The sequence below is a fragment of the Zootoca vivipara genome, chromosome 13 (assembly GCF_963506605.1).
Source record: "Zootoca vivipara chromosome 13, rZooViv1.1, whole genome shotgun sequence".
In the NCBI taxonomy this organism is placed as follows: domain Eukaryota; kingdom Metazoa; phylum Chordata; class Lepidosauria; order Squamata; family Lacertidae; genus Zootoca; species Zootoca vivipara.
In genome coordinates, this window is record NC_083288.1 from 6,428,417 (window position 1) to 6,452,004 (window position 23,588).

A 23,588-nucleotide genomic window follows, 5' to 3' on the forward strand; every position below is an offset into this window, starting at 1 on the left:
TATCTATATAATTCTGGGCGTCAGTTAAGGCATGGAATATCTTGAAGAGCATTCTATTTTAAGCTGCAGGGACAAAGTGTATCAACAGAAAGGGAGGGGAAAGCCATTGAGCGATAAAAGCTACCCATAGCAACATATTTTAATTAAATAAAAGCAATATTGTACATTTCGAAAGGCTCCGTGCTTCTAATGGAGTGGAACAGCATGCTCATTTCCTGTATGAAAATCTCAAAGATCCCCTCCCCTCCATCCAATTCCTGCTTGAAAATTGCCCTCTTTGACAACTGGAGACCATTGAAACTAATAACTGAGTGCAATAGTAAATCATAATGGAAGCTAGTTCCTAATGTGTACATAATGCCAGATGCACCATTGTTGAGCAACCATTCTTCAGCTGTAACCTTTGTTTTCAGAAATTACTTCTCTAAATTTGCTGAGAGCTCCTCCCTCTCGCTGGTGTGCACAATGCATGCAGCAATGTTCAATCAGGCACCCAGCGGTGACAGACATTGTCCTTAGTGTTGTAGTGGAAAAGAGCAAGTGATAATGGGGATTAGTAACTACATTCAGTAGCAACAAGGTTGATAAGGAGGCATTCCTCATTTTGCTGCTCCCTCAAAATTACCAAACCTTAGCTTCCAAGTCCCGGACCCCAGAGTCGGTCACGACTGGACCTAATGGTCAGGGGTCCCTTTACCTTTTATTGATATAGTAGAGTAAGGTTGCCACATTTTTTTCAAAGAATCCGGGGACACTTTTTTTTGAAAAGAGAAAAAAAGTTACTTTAAAAAAAGTTGTTATTATTATTATTATTTTTAAAAAGAACTAATACCTTCTCTTCTGTGGTCTCCTCTGTCATGCGGCCTTCCTCTGGCCTGCTCTCTTGGAGCGCTAGCCACCGTGAAGTAGGCTCGGATCGGGCCTGGGCTTGGCCACGTGTCCTTGCCTTCCCAGTGATCTCCTACCTTTCTTCCTCAGCGGTGGCAGCAGCTTGGCAAGGTCGGAGCTCACCTCCTTTTCCTCCTTCCTCTTTCTCTCTCTTCCTTCTCCTTCTTCTCTCCTCCTTCTCCCTACGTCAGAAACGGGGACGTCTGGTAACCATATGACTGGGACAGTAGAATTTATTGAGGATGGGCTTGTGGTTCATTCTCAGGGGAAAAAAATAATCTGAAGTATTTTAAGATTAGTGAAATTCTAATGAAGGGGAGGGTTGTGCATCTCCAGTGCCCAGTAATTGCCTAGTTGGTGTATTCATGAAGGCAGAAAATGCTTGTGTCACCCTTCAAAAGGAACAATGTGTTTTCTAACACGAAGATGAATACTTAGGAAAATGGTTACGCGTGAACCTGCTTAATGTTTGTGGCCTTTGTAAGAAATAAAACTCCCCCCCCCAGTTAATGTAATTCTCAGTACATCTTTTTTTCCAGAAAAGTCATTAATTTTTAACACTCGAGTGCACATACATTTTCCTCTTGCATAATACTTGGAGTCTACTCCATAGAAGCATCACAATATTATTCTCCCCTGTTACTGATGCAATCTGTTACAAAATTCTGAAGCGAAAGCAAATGGAAAAGTACAGAGGCCTACAGATCATGTTAATGAGTCTCACACATTGGAGAGTGGGAGTGATGTTCATGAAAATGGAGCTTAGTATTTATGCCATATGTTAATTCCAGCTCCAGAGAGTGATAGTCTGGAATAGCGCTGTGCCAAATGTCCAACCTACAAACAATACTGAAGCAATAAGTGTGCTTGAAAGGGGTGAGAAGCACTCAAAAATCCGTACCTTTCATTTTTCCTCTACAAAGCTTTTGAGGCCCATTAGCAGACAATCAGAATCATGCCCTGAACACAAGGACATGACTGAGAAATGGGGCCAATTAATTTGGGCAGATGATGATGTGAGGCCAACGAAGACACATGGCCCTCAGTTTGCATTGCGCACGCAGCTTCAACCACACCAGAATGCTCACCAGAATACATATTTTAATGTGCATTGAGACTCACATTCAGGCTGATCCTTCCTGCTTTGCTATGCTATGGTGCAATGGCTCAATTGCCAGGGTACAGACAGATGGGGAGAATTTAGTATGGTCCACATTTTAAAATGAACTGATGTTATACACACACACACACACACACACACACAACTATCACATAGACTGAAACGTAACTAGGAGTTTTTACACTTTTCTGAATATTGCAATGGAGCTCTGGCTCAAAAAGATGCACCAAAATGCATTATAAATGTTCGCGTTAGGATAAGATGCATTTCGAAACTCATATATTGAGTTAAAAATGTGAATTCAAATATTATTGAGTGATAAAATATGGACTGTAATGCCATTTTATTGAAACTATCACTGATCAATGTTGAAACAGATCCTCATCACAAAAAAACAAAGCAAAATCCAAACCCAGAGAGCATCGGTCCAGTTATTGAATTATTGGTACACTCAATTTCCCTCACAAACATTGCCATATTCCTCTGACTGCCTCCGCCCCTAATGGTCAGGGGTCCCTTTACCTTTACCTTTTTACCTTTAGACAATCAGCTCTCAGTGGCACGGGTATATCGTGATCCCTCTGAAGGACCCACATAACCAAATATAGTAAAACAGCAATAAATAGATCAATTTTTAGTTTTCAAAATGTTAACACTAGGTAGGGACATGAGGGACGGAAACATAATTGTGACTGGACAAATACATTAGAATGATACTCTCCACCACAAATGTCACCAAATCTTGTTTGACTTACCCAAGCATGAATTCCTGAAACCTCCATATCGCCGACCTTCTGTTTTTATTGATTACCTCTCGGAGGAACAGTCTCCTGGGGCAAAAAGTCGCAGTCACAACTCAAACAATGAAAACCACAGAAGCCAACAGTGTCAAATTATTGCAAATGGAATCTGGGATTTTATTGTCCTGCTCGAGCCAGCTTCAAACCTGTTTCAAACCTGCATGCTCCTAGTGTGAGATTGCCTTTCCTCAAAACGAACTCAAGTTCTATGGTGTTCTCCAAGGAATTCACAATAATTTACAGAACAATCTCTTCCCGTTCGGGGGGAGGAGATGTTGTGGGCACACGAGGACTTCACGTGGAGGGGGAATGGCTAGCATTCCCCCTAGCCCATTGGCTGCCTCCCCGCCGCGACGCGCCGTTGGCGCATCCAATCCCGATCCCTTGCGGGGGCGTGGCCTGTGCATTTAAGCAGGCCCGCGGCGGGGAATCAGCCTCTCTTTCTTCGACCCGGCTCCTGCTTTCGCTTCGTGGATCGCTGCAGAGATCGCTGCAGCCTCTCTGCCTCAATCGCTGAACTCACTGCCCCAGCTGAAATCACCCAAACGGCATTTTTAAACGCCACTTTTCCTTTCAGGTTTTGGCTCTTTAGGAACGCAGCGGGGCTTATCCCTTTCCCGGACTCCTCGGCGTGCGCTTTCCTGCTCCGCCTCCCTGCCTTCGGATCGCCGGTAGATTCCCTGCGCTCCCCTGCTCCGGCTCCCTGCCTTCGGATCGTCGGTGGATTCCCCTCGCTACCTCCTTGCTCGTGGGCCACTTCCGCGACCGGGTCTTGCGAGGGCCGCCATTAGACTGTGAGTTCGGGAGCCGTCGCATCGCTACGCCGGGAGACTTTTATTGCTCATCTCCCAGTTGCTAACTCTTCGCCCCTCCCGGGTCGCAGCACCGTTCTCCTGGCGCCGCCGGGCTCCGGCTGGCCCCTTGTCTTCCTCCGACACAACGGTAGTGCCCGAAGCACCTTGGAGACGCGGTATAGTATCGGGTTCCCCCCCTTCCCTGTGTGGCTTGTGAGTAGCGGGACGGTTTATTTTATTAAAAGGCTCGGGTTTGGCGGGAGGTCGCTATAGTTACGCTAGCTTCTCGCGATTTGCAGCAACAACCCGTTGGCCTGGTAGCCATCTTAAGTGTGGTTGTGCGGGCTACATCGGCGGCCGTTTAGAACGGGTCACTGCGCTAGGCGATCCCCGGCCCGATCGCCATTTTAGGTGTAGTGCCTTGTTGGCCGATACTGGCAGTAGTTACCCGGCTGGGCCGCCATTTTGAGCGTGGCCACGTGCCCGATTCAGCCGCCATTTTGAGTGGGTCGCTATTGTGAGGATCGCCGCCTGTTTATTTCTAGCGCACCCCCTCCCCCGCGGTTAGCCGTTCTAGGGGCACTGTATTCCGCATTGGGCGGTTAACCACACACTCTTCCCCCGCCGCCGAAGCTGGATTGTTGCCCATAGCGTTGGGGTCTGTCTCCTTCGCGCATCCTCCATAGGCCCCCTCTATTGGCTGCAACTGGGCCGCGGCATTGCGTGATTCCTTAGTGTTCTTTTGTCGAAGTACTTTCTGTTATTTCTCGGGGGTTTGCTCAACCATTGATATTTGGCTTAATTTAGTGTGCAATTGGGGTGGCGAATTTGACTTATTATCTAAAATTCATCGGTGCATTTGATTGGAATACTTTGTTTGGGCGCTAAATTAGCTGTATATTTTAATCACAGTAGTATAGCTTAGTTGATTACGTTACAAGGAGTCTAACTTCTTATTGAGGCTACCTTACTAAACCAGAAGAAAAACTGATCCGCATAGGTTGACTGCTCAGGATAATTTATCTGAAATTGGTGCAACTCATAGGCCTAATTCATTCAGTTGAATAATTAATGAGTATACTCATTAAATGAAATACGAGTTATTTTATTTAATTCATTGAAACATTGTTAGGCGCTGTGCTGGCTTTATAATTGGCAATGCTTTCTGGCACATTTTGTTTCCATCATTTTCGGAACATATAATTGATAAGCCAACCATAAGTCTTGGGCAGCATCGCCTTTTCATACAATGCCTTCTAAGCGGAAGCAGAGTGCCTCCTCAGCTGCTCCTCCAAAGAAGAAGCCTGTAACCAGCAACAATCCCAGTACCCCAATGGTCTCCCCTATTTCCGTCCCTCCCGAGGCGGTAGCCAACCTGTTCTCTGGCTTCCAAACTTTCTTTCAGCAGATTTCAAGACCAGGAGTCACAATTCAGGAGATATCTTCCGAAGGGTCCCAAAGTGTTATTGCTGAAACACCCTCGTCTCAGGGGGTGCGCCCCGGGACCTCATCTTCCTTCATAATAGGGCAGGCCGAGCGCATGGCGACTAGGTCTCAATCAAGCCCCGCAGCTACCACCTCTGCTGGCTCGGCCGATCAGGGAGCATCTTCCTCTGAGGGTAATGCTCCTGTTTCCCAGTTGTCCCCAGGTACCCCTAATTGCTTGAGAAGCCAGCCATCCGATACCAGGTCCAGTCGGCTGTCGGTTACATCTGATAGCGATAATCAGGACCAGGTGGGGGCAACGCCATCACGGCAGGGCTCTAACCATCAGGGCAAGCAGAAGACGAAGAAGACGGGCCAAAAGAAGACAAAGAAGACCAAGCACATTGATCCAGATGATGAGTCAGGTACTTCATCTTCTAGCTCCGATGAGGATTCAACTCTGGACGGGTACTGGGGAGAGGGGGAGGAGCTTGTTGGTTTACCTGTCTGGGCACATGAGAGGCGGGCAAATTCGCACCGCAAGACCTTTAATGGGACATTGGAGTGGAGAAATGGCGCTCTGGTGGAGGATGTAAAAACTTCCACATTTGAGTCTTCAGATTTCATACTTGGAAATCACTTGTCTAGTAAAAAAAGGTCAAAAATTCTTAACGGTGATTATGTGGATATTTTTACCCTCCTGCCACCCTCAAAGTTAACCGGTAAAGGTGAGAAGAAGCGTACTTATGGAAAGCGCAGGTACAAGGAGCCCAGGGCTGAGCGCACTTTTGAAAACTGGCTGGACGGGTTCCAGGTATACATGGGTACTATAGTGGCGTGCTATCCTAAGAGGGCAATGCACCTTCTGGCTTACATGGCTCATGTCCGGAAGGCCTATGCATTAGCAGGGGAAGGCCCGGCCCTTCTGTATGATGAGGATTTTCGTAGGAATGCATCCCTGCTATCCTCCACACGGTGGGATTTGCGTGACCAAAATTTCTGGGGAGAGCATGTGAACCCTTACATTGAGAAGAAGAATACGGAAGGACCACGCTCAGGTAAATTTGAATACAAAAAGCCAAACCACCGCCTAGTTTGCTGGGAATTTAATAAAGGCACTTGTGCAAGACCCTACTGCAAATATAGCCACGAGTGCGAGAAGTGCCAGGGTGCCCACCCCGCGGCCGCATGCTTTAAAGGTAGGCAGCCCTTTCGTGGTGGCAGGGGCAACTTCCAACAGGGGCCCCACAATGGAACAGCAGGCAGACAGGGCCCCTCGGCCAACCGATATTAATTGGTCCCTGTCTCTGGCTTCTTCTCCCATCAAACTTCAACCTTTAAAGTCATTACTACGATTCTATCCCAATAGGCAGGCAGCAAAATATCTATGGGAGGGCTTCTCCAAAGGCTTTAGAATTCCTGTAAGCATACCCCCAATTTCAGGTGAACCGCCTAATCAAAAGTCTGTGAGGGAAATGCCCGAGGTAGCTAGGAAGAAAATCAATAAAGAAATAGGCCTAAATAGAATTGCGGGCCCCTTTTCAGAGCCCCCAATGCAGAATCTTCATGTTTCACCATTAGGAATAGTGCCCAAAAAGAGCCCCGGTGAATTTAGGTTAATTCACAACTTATCGCATCCTAGGGGCTCCTCGGTAAATGATGGCATACCCCAAGAGCTTTGTACCGTCAGGTATGCCTCCTTCGACCAAGCAATCAAACTAATCAGAAAATTTGGCAAAGGCGCCTTATTAGCGAAGTGCGATATTGAATCAGCCTTCCGCCTCTTGCCAGTTCACCCACACGATTACAGGTGGTTGGGTTTCAAATTTGAAGGAGCTTACTTTGTGGACAAAGCCATGCCCATGGGTTGCTCCGTTGCGTGCTCCGCATTCGAATCCTTCAGCACTTTTTTGGACTGGGCCTTGCGTTTTAGGACAGGCCTTGAGGGTGTGACCCATTATCTAGATGATTTCCTTTTCTGTGGGAGTGCCCTTAATTCAGATTGTGCCCACCTTTTGGAAGCTTTTGGAGCCCTGGCCGCCGAGCTGGGAGTACCTTTAGCAGCGGACAAGACGGAGGGCCCAGTATCTATCATCACATTCCTAGGTATTGAATTGGACACCGTTGCTCAGACATCTCGGCTGCCCCAGGACAAGTTGTCGGCCCTAAAACAGACTATATTTGAACTTCTTCCTTTGAGAAAGGTGACTTTGAAACAAATTCAATCCCTGTTAGGTCATCTTAATTTCGCTTGCAGAGTGATATCCCCCGGGCGCCCCTTTTGCGCAAGATTAGCTAGGCTATCGGCAGGGTTGCGTGCTCCCCACCATCGTGTGCGCCTCAACAAAGGGGTCAAGTCTGATCTGAAAGTCTGGTTGGAATTCCTGGAAAAATTTAACGGTGTCTCCCTGTGGCAGGATAACTTGAGGCTTAGGGTGGATTTTCAGGTGCAATCGGATGCAGCAGGTTCCCTCGGCTTTGGAGTTTATTTTAAGGGTAGATGGTGTGCCCAGCAGTGGCCCTCCCGGTGGCGAAAGAAGCCCCTCATTCGTGATCTAACATTTTTGGAATTCTTTCCCATAGTTGTAGCAGTGCACTTATGGGCGGACGAATTCAAGGTTTGCTTCTGGACCGATAACCAGGCCGTGGTCAGCGTTCTTTCCAGGCAATCATCTCGATCACCCAGAGTGTCTGCCTTGCTGCGCGTCTTTGTGCTGTTGTGCTTGCAGTTAAACATTTACTTCTCTGCAAAATTTGTACCCGGTGTTAATAACAATATTGCGGACGCCTTATCTCGTTTCCAGATGGACCGCTTCCGCTCTCTTGCACCAGAGGCTCAGCAATTGCCGGAGGCGTTCCCGGAACACCTGTGGAGTCTTGGGAACGAGACGTCTTAGAGGGAGTATTGGCGTCGGTTGCCCCCTCCACTCTTAATACCTACAAAAAGGCTTGGTCTGACTTTACGATCTTTCGGGCAAAAAACTCGGGTTCGGGAGTAAAATCCCCACCCAGTACGCAGGAGGTTTTGATGTACCTTGCTAGCCTAAGGAGGTTGGGTAGGGCACCCAGAACTCTACATATTCAAACATCCGCTATTTCCTTTTTCTGTAAAGCCACCCATGCAACCGATCCTTGTTCAGATTTCCTTGTGCGTAAAGCGCTCGAAGGCTGGCGCAGGTTGGAGCCACCTCGTAAGGATAAGCGCAAACCCATAACTTTTGACATATTATATCAGATTCATAGGCAACTCAGAAAGCTTTGTTGGTCAAAATATGAGGCTAGATTGTTCTCGGCGGCATACTCTATAGCCTTTTTTGGCGCCCTCAGGGTTGGCGAAGTGGTTTGCGAGACTTCCCCTGCGCAGGCTGCCAGGGGCTTAATGCTTTCTGACTTATCCTTATCGGATAAAGAACTGGTCTTACACATTCGGCAATCAAAAACTGATCAGCAAGGGAAAGGTGCTTTAATGCGTCTGCCTGCCACTTGCCAGCGCGGCCCATGTCCCGTAAAAGACACTAGGCGCTTCTTGCAATTGAGACCTCCCTCACCGGGCCCACTCCTTATTCACCGAGACGGGTCTTGTTTAGCCCGACATCAATTCACACGTGTCATGCGTAAAGCGCTTGACGCATGCGGCCTCCCTCCTTCAGAATTCGCAGCTCATTCCTTTCGCATTGGGGCCGCTACAACCGCAGCACACTTGGGTTTGTCAGCAGAGAGAATAAAAAACTTGGGTCGCTGGAAGTCCAAAGCTTACAGGGGATACCTCCGCTCCTCGAAATAGCGCCCCCCCACTTGGTCGCTGTCATCTTATGTTTCCTTCTGCTTTGCTTCCAGGAAAACTTGTTAACATCTGGTTGGTTGGACACAGCATCGTGCACTGGGCCAGGGCGCGTGCCTATGACCAGAAGTTGGGGCCCCACTTGGGGTTGCCAAGCTGGGTCAGAGTGTCTTGGATTACGAAGAGGGGAATGCGTTGGAGCGAATTCTTGACAGCGGTGAAGGCTAGGGCAGCCTTGCAAGGCCCTCCTGATGTGTTGGTGGTGCAGCTTGGCGAGAATGATTTGGCTTATCGAAATGGCCAGGATTTGAAATGGACTATATACAAGGACTTGGATGAGCTGTTGGCTGCCTTTCCCAGAATGACCATCTTTTGGTCCTCGCTACTGGAAAGGCGTGTGTGGCGTGACTGCTTTTCGCCTGCTGCTGTGAACAAAGCAAGGAAGTTTCTGGATATTTCAGTGGCCAAGAGGGTTCTGGCCTTGAATGGACATGTTATACCGCACCCTGCCATTAAGTTTACCGAGGCAACCTTATACCGTGATGATGGCGTGCATCTTTCGAATGCTGGAAATGACGTGTGGCTTGCTGACATCCTAGGCGCTATTAGGTATTGGTTACGGCAGTGAGGGTATTGGCGGCGAGCCCCCCTCGGGGCTCGATTGGCGGTAGGCATTGGATTCTCTTGAAGGTACAGGTGCGGGGGGGGGAGGTTGCTGCCATCACCTCCCCCCAAATTCGGAAGGGTACTCCCTTAAGGAGTCCGGGGCGTTGCCAAGTCCGAAGCCGTGGAAGGTGAGGGCCAGTGGGCACGCCCTTAATGGTGGCCCCAGGATGGGTCCTAGTTGATGTGCATCGCAGGACTCATCCAATGGTGGTTAACCCTTCACAGACTGCCAGCAGAGCGGGCTGGAGTCAGATATAGTCGGTTAGATCCAATGCCTATGCCAATACCTCTCTTCATCCGTAATCAATAAAGTTGTGGCCTTTTATGCCCATTAACCCTATACCAAGTGTCTTGTGTCTTTATTCTCTCGGGGAGGACTCGGGTATTGCCACACAAAATCTCTTCCCGTTCAGGGGGAGGAGATGTTGTGGGCACACGAGGACTTCACGTGGAGGGGGAATGGCTAGCATTCCCCCTAGCCCATTGGCTGCCTCCCCGCCGCGACGCGTCGTTGGCGCATCCAATCCCGATCCCTTGCGGGGGCGTGGCCTGTGCATTTAAGCAGGCCCGCGGCGGGGAATCAGCCTCTCTTTCTTCGACCCGGCTCCTGCTTTCCCCACCCACCCACCCACCCTCTTTTCAGGCAGGTTTGCTCTTGACGTTGCTGCGCACATTTATTGGTCACCATCTGGGGCCTGGTAGGATTTTTCCCACTTGGCAAATTGGCTCTGGCCTCGTGGTTTTTGCCTGCCGCGTATGCAAATCGTCACAACTCGGGGTTTTGGCGGTAGGCATTGGATTCTCTGGAAGGTACAGGTGCGGGGGGGGAGGTTGCTGCCATCACCTCCCCCAAATGCGGAAGGGTACTCCCTTAAGGAGTCCGGGGCGTTGCCAAGTCCGAAGCCGTGGAAGGTGAGGGCCAGTGGGCACGCCCTTAATGGTGGCCCCAGGATGGGTCCTAGTTGATGTGCATCGCAGGACTCATCCAATGGTGGTTAACCCTTCACAGACTGCCAGCAGAGCGGGCTGGAGTCAGATATAGTCGGTTAGATCCAATGCCTATGCCAATACCTCTCTTCATCCGTAATCAATAAAGTTGTGGCCTTTTATGCCCATTAACCCTATACCAAGTGTCTTGTGTCTTTATTCTCTCGGGGAGGACTCGGGTATTGCCACACAATTCCTTGCCAATGTATCCATGCAACAAAACCCTATGAGATAGCGGGCTAAGAAACAGCCTTCCAATGTGATCTACTGAATTAATCTCCACATTTCAGATTGTGTTTAAAAAAGACTATGCAACAACATTGCAATGTAGTCCCTGGTTTTAACCCTCCTGCAAGGTTGGAGGAGACATTGTTGAGGCCTCCCTTCTGTTCTTGAGAATCCCACATAACTCAGCCGGGTGCCTGGGAAATTAGCTGAATTGGATAACTGAGGGCTGTTTAACCCACATCCCTTTGCATGAGGGAAGCCCTTCGTTTGCTGCCTGCCACGTCCCACGGCAATCCCCACCTTTTACATCTGATACATATTGAACAGCACCTTTGAATTTGAGCCCCAGGAGCAAAACCTGTGTTCACCATTCATAGTAGCAAATAAGCAGATAAATCGCCAGCAGAATATGGCAGGAACACACTTGCCATTTCCCTTTGATTAAATGTATCCTGAAATGGCCACAATCTGCATAAATATACTGTAACTGTCAAAGGGTAAAGTATAGCGCAACACAAATAACACCAACTCATGCAAACCTAATTAATATTTGAGATTTATCTCTAACTGTAAATATAACACAAAATCCTTCATTTTGCAACAAGGCTATTGCAGATCACGAGTAATGGGGGGGATGGTTTTTTTCATACCAGGTTGCTGCTGCTATGCTTATTAATCTACAGCTGTTTGTGACCCAATTCCACTGGATTTCAGTTCAGTAAATCCAGTTTGCCATCCAGTTTGAACTACATCCACCCTGAAACCCAGCTGCCCAGATATTCTTGAAATAAATTCACAACTCCTGGTGGCTTGATTTTTGACATCATTCTTTCTGACCACACCAGCTATATAAAAGCCAGTTCCCAACTTTTGTGCTTCCCAATATTTCATCACATTTCTCTGTGAGCAGCACCGGCACCAACTCCAGGGGGCCTTGGCACTCAATTCTTTTCTTGTTGTGGGTGCTCAGAACCCACACCATGGGGCTCAGGGCACGACTTCCAGGTCCTATCTGAGACCAGGGGTGGGTAGGTGGGTGGGTGGAGGTAGCGGAAATTGGATGCAGAGTAGCTATTTCCCCCTGGGATCCTATGTAAACTACAGAAACTGGGGGGCTGAACTTGGAATTTTCAACCTGCAAAATGTACTTCTCTATTGAACAATTGCCCTAAGAGAGCTCTGCTTTTAGATCCTTTATCATTGGAACTGATCCTACCTGAAAAAGGGGGAAAAAAAACATTCTGTTCTTAGTTTGCAGCAATGCAGGTTTTTCTTATCAGGAAAAAAAAGGCTTCAGCAATTGCTTTTTCAACTTGTACTATAAACATCTTTTTAAACAACATGCCCCCTTTTTATGGCTTTAATTATTTACCATGTATTTACTGCCTTCTCTCTCTCTCTCTCTCTCTCTCTCTCTCTCTCTCTCTCTCTCTCTCTCTCTCTCTCTCTCTCTTCAATATGAAGCTTTTAAAATAATTTTTCTAACAGGTTTTGGAGTGAACTACCTAATATCTTGAATATACTCCAAGGTCAGGCTCATGTAGATAGCATAGAAAAGAAGTTTCCTTCACCCCTAGAAGGGCAAGTGGAGAATCTAATACTCAGTATTTTATCTACAAAAGAACATTCACCTAATCCACTCTTAATGCATGTTGATTTAGGAATGACTTGAAAATATAAATTCTCTGAACAACTCCCGCAAGAACCACCCAGCAACTTTATTATATTTCAAGGGGTGATTTTAAATCAAAGAACTATATATATATATATATATATATATATATATATATATAGAGAGAGAGAGAGAGAGAGAGAGAGAGAGAGAGAGAGAATCATGAAAATCTTTAGTTTTATGTACTGCATAAACAGTCTGTCTGCTCTGAGCTACCTGTCAAAGGGTTATCTCAAAATTGCTTTTGATTAAAGGGCCTTGTCCATGGTTTCCAAAGTGGAGATATTATATGAACAATGATGCAAAACATGGCTGTAAAATAACACGATAGCGCTTCACTCTTAGAAAAGAAGAATATATGATGATTCAGCACAGGGGGCCATCTGGCCAGCAAACAATGGCCAGCAAAATCCCTCTGGGAAAGACATAAGTAGAGCCTTCTTGCAAAAGTCTTTCCCTTTGATTTAATTCCAGCAACTGGTATTCAGAAGCAGGCTGTCTCTGAACAAAGAGCTGGGGGTTGTCACTGACATCATGCCAAACAGACGTGAATTTGTTGAATTTCAAGTCATCTTATGCAGTGCCCATCAACACATCTTTCCCCCTTCCCCCAGAACCTCTTAAATCAGTGGTTTTCAACTAATGCACCATGGCACCCTGGGGTGCCTTGAATGATAGTCAGGGAGCACTGGCCTCTGACCCTCTTTCCTTCCCTCTGATGCCCTCTCAGCACAGCTGAGCAACCCTGGCTACAAGCTCCACAGGTGAATGGTGCCTCTGGAGCTGGCCAGGGGGTGTTGGTTGCCAGGAACTGAGATAACCTCAGAGTAAGCAAGCAAGCAGGCGAGGGAGCCCAGCCAGCCAGTCTGCCAGCCCTTGCTGTTGGGAATGGGCTGGTCTTTGGTGTGCTTGCTGTGTGCAATGCCTGCTTGGGAGCTGAGTGTCTGGCATTGAAGGGGAGCCTTTCTGCCATGCAGGCCTGGTAGCACCCGCTGCTGCCTCCCAAGGTAAGGTGCTAGCCTCATGTTCACCTTTGGCCAGCCCCTGTTGGACCACTAAGGTTGAGGGCATCCTCTTCCCAGGCCCCTGGTGGGCAGTGTGAGGAGGCACCTCTCTTTGGGCCAGCTCAGAGACCGGGGCAGCAGCAGTGGCTGCCCAGAGGACTCCCAAGGAGAGGGGAGAGGAGAGGAGGCTGAGGGAACACTCCACAAGGGAGGGTGTTCAGAAAAGGGTGAAAGGCTCCCAGCTCTGCAGGCAAGGGGTGACATAACTGGGCTCCTGAGCCCCACAGGGGTGCCACAGAAAGAATACAGCTTGTCAAGGGAGCCATGGACTCAAAAAGGTTGAAAACCTCTGCCTTAAATGCTCTTCCTGGAGAGCAACATCCAAATTCAACCCCAAATGTTCACATTTGCTGAAACTCAGTGGTGCATCTAGGTTCACCCAACCTTTTCGCTTCTTTTCCTGCCCAAAGGGAACAACTTCCACATGCAAATCATGTTGAGAACCCAAGGTAAAAGAGTATGCAAATAAGGGGCAAATCTCCGAGTTGTAATTAAATAAATTAGTTAATTAATTAACAGACTATCATATATCAATATTTCTGGGTGCGATTTGTATCATTTGCAAAGCCAGTGTAGCACATCTTGGGCTTGGACCAAGCAGACTTGGATTCAAATTCCTGCACCCAAGGGAGCAGAAAAGTTTACTTATGTACGCACCCCCAGCTGTGTGATTGCTACTAGCCCAGAGATGGAAAGAAGATAAAGTTCCTACCAGAGAAGAATGGCATATCAAATTGATGGACTATGCCGAAATGGCAAAAATGACTGGAAGAATGAGAAATCAGGAAGACCAAATAAGGAATGGGGAAAATTTATAACCTATCTTAAAAACCATTGTAAACAGCTAAAATCATTAGTGGGATTGGAATAACACTTGTGGTTTAATGGTGAATTTTGGACATAATGGAGATGCAAAAAGATTTGAATTGTTATAAAAGATGCAGGAGGAAAAGACTAACAATATGACCCACAAAGGGGAAGAGGGAAGTGCAGGAGATTCTGTGGAATCTTGTTTCTATATTGTATGTTGATTGTTGTTTAGTCGTCTTAGTCGTGTTCGGCTCTCCGTGACCCCATGAACCAGAGCATGCCTTGGAAACTCTCACTACCTTCTCAAAGTTTCTCCTTTTTTATGTCCATGGAGTTTTCATGGCAAAATACTGGAGTGGGTTGCCAGTTCATTCCATATGTTGAGATGTCATTGTAAAACTTTAATTTGAAAAACCCAAATAAATAAATTTATTTAAAAAACCAAATTCCTCATCGGTTGTGCAGCTCATGGGATGAAAGTGGGACAGACACCATCTTTCAGACAAACTTGCCTTATAGGAGGACTGTTGCAAGGATAGAATTAAGAAAGCTATCCTGAGTTGTTAGGGACCCAGGTGGCGCTGTGGGTTAAACCACAGAGTCCAGGGTTTGCTGATCAGAAGGTCGGCGGTTCAAATCCCTGCGACAGGGTGAGCTCCCGTTGCTCGGTCCCAGCTCCTGCCCACCTAGCAGTTCGAAAGCACATCAAAGTGCAAGTAGATAAATAGGGACCGCTCCGGCGGGAAGGTAAACGGAGCTTCTGTGTGCTGCTCTGGTTCGCCAGAAGCAGCTTTGTCATGTTGGCCACATGACCCGGAAGCTGTCTGCGGACAAACGCCAGCTCCCTCGGGCTATAGAGTGAGATGAGCGCCGCAGCCCCAGAGTCGGACACGACTGGACCTGATGGTCAGGGGCCCCTTTACCTTTTATCCTGAGTTGTTGGAGGAAGGGTACAAATTTCTTGAATAAATGTACTAAGAAATAAAGGCAACAAGTGGGAATAGAGATGAGTTAGACCCTGATAAAAAAGGGTTCTCAACTGCACAAAGCATTCTACTCGTGTTCAAATGAATGTGAGGGGAAGCCCTGGCTCAACAAGGGAAATAGTTAGGGACTGGGGGGGCAGTGATACACCTGAGGATGTTGGGGGCAGGAATTGTATGTGTGCTCTTGGCCACACTTTGAGTGTTCATGTGTTCAGGCAAAGGCCTCAGTGCACTTTTTCTCACCCATCTCTATTTTGCCACATTTTCTCCCACCCCTCTCTCTCCCTCGGTCCCTTTCCCTTGCTTGATTTGTATGCTTTTTGTTTAAGTAAGCCTTCACCACCACAAGCTCTTACACTGTCCTTAAATATATCATTTAAAACTGCCTTGCTAATATCCAGCGGGGCTCAAAAATAAAATAAAATACTGTAGGTAAATAATTTCCACCACCCCCACCATCATAACTCTGTGATATATTGATGCTTTAAGTCATTCTGCAAGCTGGATTGCTGCAAGTCTGCTGGGATGATGTAATAGTCAGGCTAAATTGAATGAATTTTAAAACAGCATAAAGAAGACTTCAAATACGGAGTTGCTTCAGTGAATTCGTGCTTATGTATTGATTGCATATTGTATTCCCCCCCCCCCACAGTTTTAAAAGATGTGTTGGCAGTTCGTATCCAGATTGTTGTAGGGGTATGCAATAAGTTGTCAACGAATCAAACGGTTGCATTGACTCAACAAAGGATCCTGCTTCTGAAGCCACAATACTTGTTAACTCTCTTTGTTTAGATTACAGCTAATTTCAGGTAGCTTTCAGTTGCATGGAGATTTTGCTTTTGGTTTGTAAGCTCCAAAGAAGTTAGGAAAAGAACGAGATGGCACTGAATCACACAAAAAAGTATAGGAAAAAGTAAAGATCGGAGATCTTATGGTTTTCTTCTGCTTAGGCTGTTATTTTAGTTCAGGGTCAATCAATAGCCATTCATACAAAAATGCTGGGGGCATTTTTCTCAATTTTCGTTTGCGAATATCCACAATGTAATCACAATGAGAATGGTAAGAAGTCCAGGGAAATTGTATTGAATGTGCAGAAACCCAGAGATATACTACACTAGGCATCCCCAAACTGCGGCCCTCCAGATGTTTTGGCCTACAACTCGCATGATCCCTAGCTAACAGGACCAGTGGTCAGGGATGATGGGAATTGTAGTCCAAAACATCTGGAGGGCCGAAGTTTGGGGATGCCTGTACTACACCCTGCATCTGAAAGTGGAAAAATCAAGGCTTTAGAGATTGAAGTTTGGGCTTCACCAAGACACTCGGAAGTGACATAAAACGTTCTAGGCCAGGGTGGACCAACATTCAGCCTGAGGGCCACAGGCAGTCCTCAGCAACATGTGACGCTCCCCCCCCCGCCGGACCCCAGTCCTCGCACTGCCTTCCCAAAGCTGGGTAAGTGAGATGCTGGGCTTTGGGAAGGTGGTGTGGGGGCTCTGACAGGTCCCTAGAGTCCTCCTGCCTCCTCCCCAAAGCCTAGTTAGTGCTTTCCCAGCTTTGGGAAGAAGGTGGGAAGTCTCTAGGGCCCTGGCTTGCACCCCACTCCACACAACAAGGCAGTGTGCAGCCCATGGGTTTTGTGTCAAAGCACTCTTGCAGCCCACTTGGTATTAAATGTCGGACAACCCTGCTCCAGGCACATGTTTAGGGAAGTTTTTAATGTTTGGTGTTTTATCACTTCTAAAAAAATTATAATATTTTGTTGGGGGCTGCCCAGAGTGGCTGGGGAAACCCAGCCAGATGGGCAGGGTATAATATTATTATTATTATTATTATTATTATTATTATTATTATTATTATTATTATTTTATTAGCATCACAGCACATACCAACATACATAGAGGGATGTGGGTGGTGCTGTGGTCTAAACCACAGAGCCTAGGGCTTGCCAATCAGAAGGTCAGCAGATCGAATCCCCGCAACAGGGTGAGCTCCTGTTGTTCGGTCCCTGCTCCTGCCAACCTAGCAGTTCGAAAGCATGTCAAGTGCAAGGAGATAAATAGGTAGATAAATAAATAAATAGGTACCGCTTCGGCGGGAAGGTAAACGGCGTTTCCGTATGCTGCTCTGGTTCACCAGAAGAGGCTTAGTCATGTTGGCCACATGACTCGGAAGCTGTGTGTGGACAAACGCCGGCTCCCTCGGCCTATAGAGCGAGATGAGCGCCGCAACCCCAGAGTCACCCGCGACTAGACCTAATGGTCAGGGGTACCTTTACCTTACATACCAACAGTGCTTTTTTCCAGGGGGTTACTCAAGGAAATGCAGCACCAGCAGTGTTTGTTGGTTTGTTTGCTTGTTAAAATGTGTGACATTTACTGTACTGGCTTCATAGTGAGTACCGGCACCTATTTTTCTAGAAGAAGAAAAAAAAGAACTGCATATCAAGTTGCACAGTAAAAGTTTCTCTCGGGCAGAGCAAGGAGAGGAAGCAAATGGGAGCCATGATATTCTGTTTTCAGTGCCCAGTAGAGATAATGCAGGGGTCAGCAAACTTTTTCAGCAGGGGGCCGGTCCACTGTCCCTCAGACCTTGTGGGGGGCCAGACTATATTTTGAAGAAAAAATATGAACGAATTCCTATGCCCCACAAATAACCCAGAGATGCATTTTAAATAAAAGGACACATTCTACTCATGTAAAAACATGCTGATTCCCAGACTGTCCGCAGGCCGGATTTAGAAGGCAATTGGGCTGCATCCGTCCCCCGGGCCTTAGTTTGGGGACCCCTGAGAGAATGCCTCCTGTTTGGCCTGAGGCTAATGGTTGCCTGAAGAATGGTCGGTGACAATGGTGGGGAAAGGACCGATGGAGCAGCTGAAATGGTAAAGTGAATCCCATCCTTTCTTGAACTGGGCTGCAAAGATTTGTAGTTTCTCAGCAGACTAGCCTTGTGCACAGGGCCATCTTAAGTATATCCGGCGCTGTGGTGCAAAGATCCCTCCGCCCCCCCCCCTTTCCCAGAGTTGCCGACCTTTTTACGGTGCTGCCGGCAGCTTTGTGGGGTTGGAGGAGGCAGGCAGTGGCTGGAGGGTAGGGAAGAGGCAGAGGCTCCGGGAACGGTGCTGCTTCAGCAAGGCGGGTGAGGGTGGCGAGCTGATGCTGGGAGGCACCGTGCCCAGCCTCCCCCTCTTCCCTATTGCCCGTGCCGTGGTGGCCATGGCAGGCGGTGGCTCCCGGCGCAGTGCTGCTTTGGCGCGGCATGGCAGAGGCGGGCGAGGGCAGCGAGCTGATGCCCGGAGGCACCGCGTCCAGCCTCCGCCTCTTCCCTGGTGCCCTCCAGAACTTGGCACCCTGGCACTTCATGCCACTTGCCTCTTCTTCTTGTGCATCACCAAAGGAGGGTAAACTCCCATCGGTGTGCTTGCAAAGAAGAAATGTTCCAAAACAATTGCAGTATCTACAAGCATTTTCAGGCATGGTCGGTGCATCAAAACTGCACTGTACTAAAGAGGCCTGCAGTTCTCATCATTAACACATGAAAGTGGTCCTTTTCTTTTGGTTCTTCCGTATCTTTGATTCCAGCTGCTTTTTATTACAGGAGCTGGCTTGCTTTTTGCAGAAGAGAACACTTCATAGGTGGCCTGAAGCTAGAATGAAATATAGTTAAAGGTAAAGGGATCCCTGACCATTAGGTCCAGTTGGGGGCGACTCTGGGGTTGTGGCGCTCATCTCGCGTTATTGGCCGAGGGCGCCAGCGTACAGCTTCCAGGTCATGTGACCAGCATTACAAAGCCACTTTTGGCGAACCAGAGCAGTGCACGGAAACGCCATTTATCTTCCCGCTGTAGCGGTACCTATTTATCTACTTGCACTTTGACGTGCTTTTGAACTGCTAGGTTGGCAGGAGCTGGGACTGAACAATGGGAGCTCACCCTGTTGCGGGGATTCGAACTGCCGACCTTCTGATTGGCAAGCCCTAGGCTCTGTGGTTTAACCCACAGCGCCACCCACATCCCAGAATGAAATATATCTGTATCTATATCTATATCTGATCCATTAAAGACCCTTTGGTGCAGAGAACACATCAATGTAATAAACCAGTACCAGGCTGGTTGAATAGGTCTTCAACTTCCATTATGAACACGACTGTTGTAAGGGAGACAACCACCATTTTCAACACACCTAAGAGCAAGTTCATAATACTAAATTTCTCATTTGGTTCTCAAGAGTCACCTAGATTCCATCATGTTCCATCTAATTCAAATGTTGCTTACTGTAGAGGCCAACCAGATGCATCAGGGCATTATTTTCCTTGAGATGTTATCTGGCAACAACTGAAGGGCCTTCTGGAGATTAAAAAAAAAGGCAAGAGGACATGGAACTTCGATCTAACTCATCCAGGCAATGATTTTGTTCCTAAAATATGCCAAGATTATTATTCCTACGGTATATTGAAGATTGTGGTGGTGGTGGTGGTGGGTGGAGCTGACAGAATAATCTAAGGCCATATAATGAGTTCATGACAGCCACACAACTTGTAATGAGAACTTGCATTGTTTAGGGAAGCTTTTAATGTTTGATGTTTTATTGTGTTTTTAATATTCTGTTGGGAGCTGCCCAAAGTGGCTGGGGAAACCCAGCCAGATGGGCGGGGTACAAATAAAAATATTATTGCTATTATTACTTATTATTATTATTATTATTATTATTATTATTATCTTTCCATCTTAAGGCTCTCACTCTAACCCACTGTCTTATATTAAAGGTAAAGGTAAAGGGACCCCTGACCATTAGGTCCAGTCGTGACCGACTCTGGGGTTGCACGCTCATCTCGCATTATTGGCTGAGGGAGCCGGCGTATAGCTTCCAGGTCATGTGGCCAGCATGACAAAGCCACTTCTGGCAAACCAGAGCAGCACATGGAAACGCCGTTTACCTTCCCGCTATAGCGGTTCCTATTTATCTACTTGCATTTTGATGTGCTTTCAAACTGCTAGGTTGGCAGGAGCTGGGACCGAGCAATGGGAGCTCACCCCGTCACAGGGATTCGAACCGCCGACCTTCTGATCACCAAGCCCTACTCTAACCCACTGTCTTATATTAGCACTCATTAAATGAAGCAAGTATTATTATTTATTAATTTTGTATACCGCCCTTCATCCATAGATCTCAGGGTGGTTCACAGCATAAAAGATAAATACACAAAATACATAATAAGAACAAGAACAAAGCAAACCAATAACCCTCCTCCCTCGTTGGCGTTTGGCACACAAAACATTGCATGGGCTCTGTGCGAACCATAAATTGTTTTGCAGTCAATGAACACCTCTATCTCCATAGTGTATATAAACATAATTTGGCAAGATTTATTCGTATCTAATTAACCAGATATCAAGTGCATCATGTGGGGTGTGCAATTAAAAAAAAAAGAGGTAATTAATTCAATGTGCCTGAAACTGAACAAAAACAATATTTATTTGAACAATATTCCACTTGTTCCTTTCAATTAGATTCTATATTCTTTGACCTCAACAGAGTATATTTTTTAGTGATGTGTCATTTGTAAGAAAAGTAAAGTAAAAGATTTATTGTGTGTCTGACTTTTAAGAACTGGAAAACATCCAATTAACAACCACGCTGGAAAGTATAAAATATAATTTTATTTGAAAGGATGCTACAGGGATTGTTTTGATATATGCTCTGTTGGGAAAGAAAAGCACAGTAGTGACAAATAAATTCATAATGCAGGAACTGTAACTAGTATTACTGTGAACACGGAGTTGATTGAACACCTATATAAAGCAGGTAACCCGGTGGATATTTCTTTTCTTCCAGTACATCTCTAAAATAAACCATGTAGCAATACCTCAAAAACCCCAGTACATTTCAGTCTCCTTGAAATAGTAGAGTGGAGAGATCTTTTTCTTCAACAGAAATTGTCCTCGCCATATATTATGCATCACCGCTAGAGGTAATGTGAACAGTTCATCCTTTGATGTTGAGGGCACTTTTAGCATCAAAGTACACACCAGCTTTTCATCACTAGTCAAGCTCAGTACACAACCCAAGGAGTTGTTTGACCTTGCTTGAAATAAATACCGCAAGTGTTGATGCAACCTCATTTGAAGAGTTGTCACCGTTCCTACACTTCCCGTTACAGAATTTATCTTTATAGGTGACTAAAAGTAATCTGCACCTATTGCAGCCTTGCATGGAAGGGAGTGGGGAACCAAAATTAAGGCCAGGTTTGGACCATGTTCTTCATTCCGGGGAGAAGCTTTGTTGTTGTTTAGTCGTTTAATCGTGCCCGACTCTTCGCGACAAACATTCACAAAATAACCTCAGCTATATAAACAGGCGTAACCGGCTGCTGTAACAAGTCATTCAAGAATTTATAGAGACAATGTAAAATAACATAAATAGCACAACCACGTGTTGCAAAGTGTCAGAAAAGGACTTAGTCCAACATAAATGCAACGTCCACAGTCATAAGTTGTAGTTCATATGTCGTAGTTCATATAGGGTATCCATATGGAAATAAATCAATTCAAAAGTACTTGCAAATAGATGTAAATGCTTGAGTTCCACAGAATGAGGTGTTCACCAACGTTTAGGTAGGTGGCAATGAAGCGTCCGAATGAAGATCGGGCGGGGCATGAGCATTATCTGGTGTTACACCTGGAGTCTCTAGTTAGTACTCCATCTTTGAAAGCTACATGCGTAGCATACTGAAGAAGCCAACTGTGGCGAAACAAGGTATATAACCTAGGAATCTTGTCTTCACCTGTGGATATTCCCATGCCCCGCCCGATCTTCATTACGCCTGTTTATATAACCGACTCTTCGTGACCACATGGACCAGAGCACGCCAGGGAGTCCTGTCTTCCACTACCTCCCACTTAGGCTAGCTCAATGTAATGTCTGGATGTAGCTCTGGGCTTCGTGGTTTGCTTGTGGGAGAGACCTGCTGTATGGACAACATAATGAGAGGAACAAGATTAATGACGGGCCGACCCAAACTTGTTTTATTCAGCAAATTATTTGGAGTAACTGAATTACTGTCCTGGGTAGCTGGAAAAATTATCTGGACTCTGGATTTGATTACACCCCTAGACAATGGTCTCAATGTAGCTCTTTGTCCCCATCACGGTCTCAATCCATACTGTATGGGACCTGCTTGTATTGTTTGGGACTTGGAAAGGGACAAAGGATTAAAGTATTTTGTGCCTCCCATGAACCCAATCCTGATTGCTCTCCCCTACCACACACCTGCTATTTAGTTTAACAAACCTTTCGTGCAATTGCTTCTTTCAAGAATAAAGTCACAAATAGTTTGGCCCTTACAGCATCTTTCAGCTCCTTTTGCCTATGCAGAAACCTACAAATTGGCCTCTTAAAGTTGAATCCAATGACTACTAAAGATGTTTTGCTGCTTATTGGGGGGGGGGGTTGGGATAGGGAGAGACAAGAGAAAAAGGGGGGGACGACGACCACGAACTGTGTTGTAGGTTCTATTAAGTATGGTACTTATTTGCGGAGGAATTGCTACTGAAATGCTGTATATTTCACTGTGAATTTCATATCTATTCAGACCCTTAGTGGAATAAATGATCACTGTCTGTGATGTGATTCTGTATTTACTTTAAGGAAACGTATGATAAATAAATACATAAATAAATAGGTGGTTTGCCTCTTGAAATTCAGGTCCTAGCACTTGATAAGCAAGTCATAAAGTCATATTCAGATTTGCTATTAAAAGAAACTGAAAAATTGAGACCATTTATCTTGATAATTGAAGTTCAGAAAGTGAGAGAGAAGCAGGAATCAGAAGAGGTCTGTTCACATAACCCCATCATCACACATTGTGTGCATGTGTGTGACTTAGTTTTCTAAAAAGAAAGAGAGTTTTCTAAAAGAAAAAAAAGAGGGAGAGAATAAATGAACAGAGTGCGGCGGGGACACCCGTCCTGAAAACTGGGAAAGTAATCCCCCCCTCCATCTGATCTGTTGTACATGTAACCTAGTCAGATTTCAGGTTCCACAACCCCATAACCCTTTCTTTTAACAAATAGGTGTTGGGCTGAAACTGACATAACGTAACATCCCGACTTCTGAGCTCACTCCACCCTGGAACTGAATTTATTAAAATGCTGTGGAGCTTCGTGTGGGCATGGCCTTGTCAAAATAAAATATCTACTGCAATTAAAAGCCAATTTTAAATGCTGGGGTGAAGCAGCAACGCTTGGAAGGCAGACTGAATGTCTCATTTTGCAAGAAGAACTCCCAGTCTAGTTATTTATTTAAACAGTATTAACTATAAACCAATCACGCCACAAAGTCCAGGCTGTCTAACACTCCAGACTAT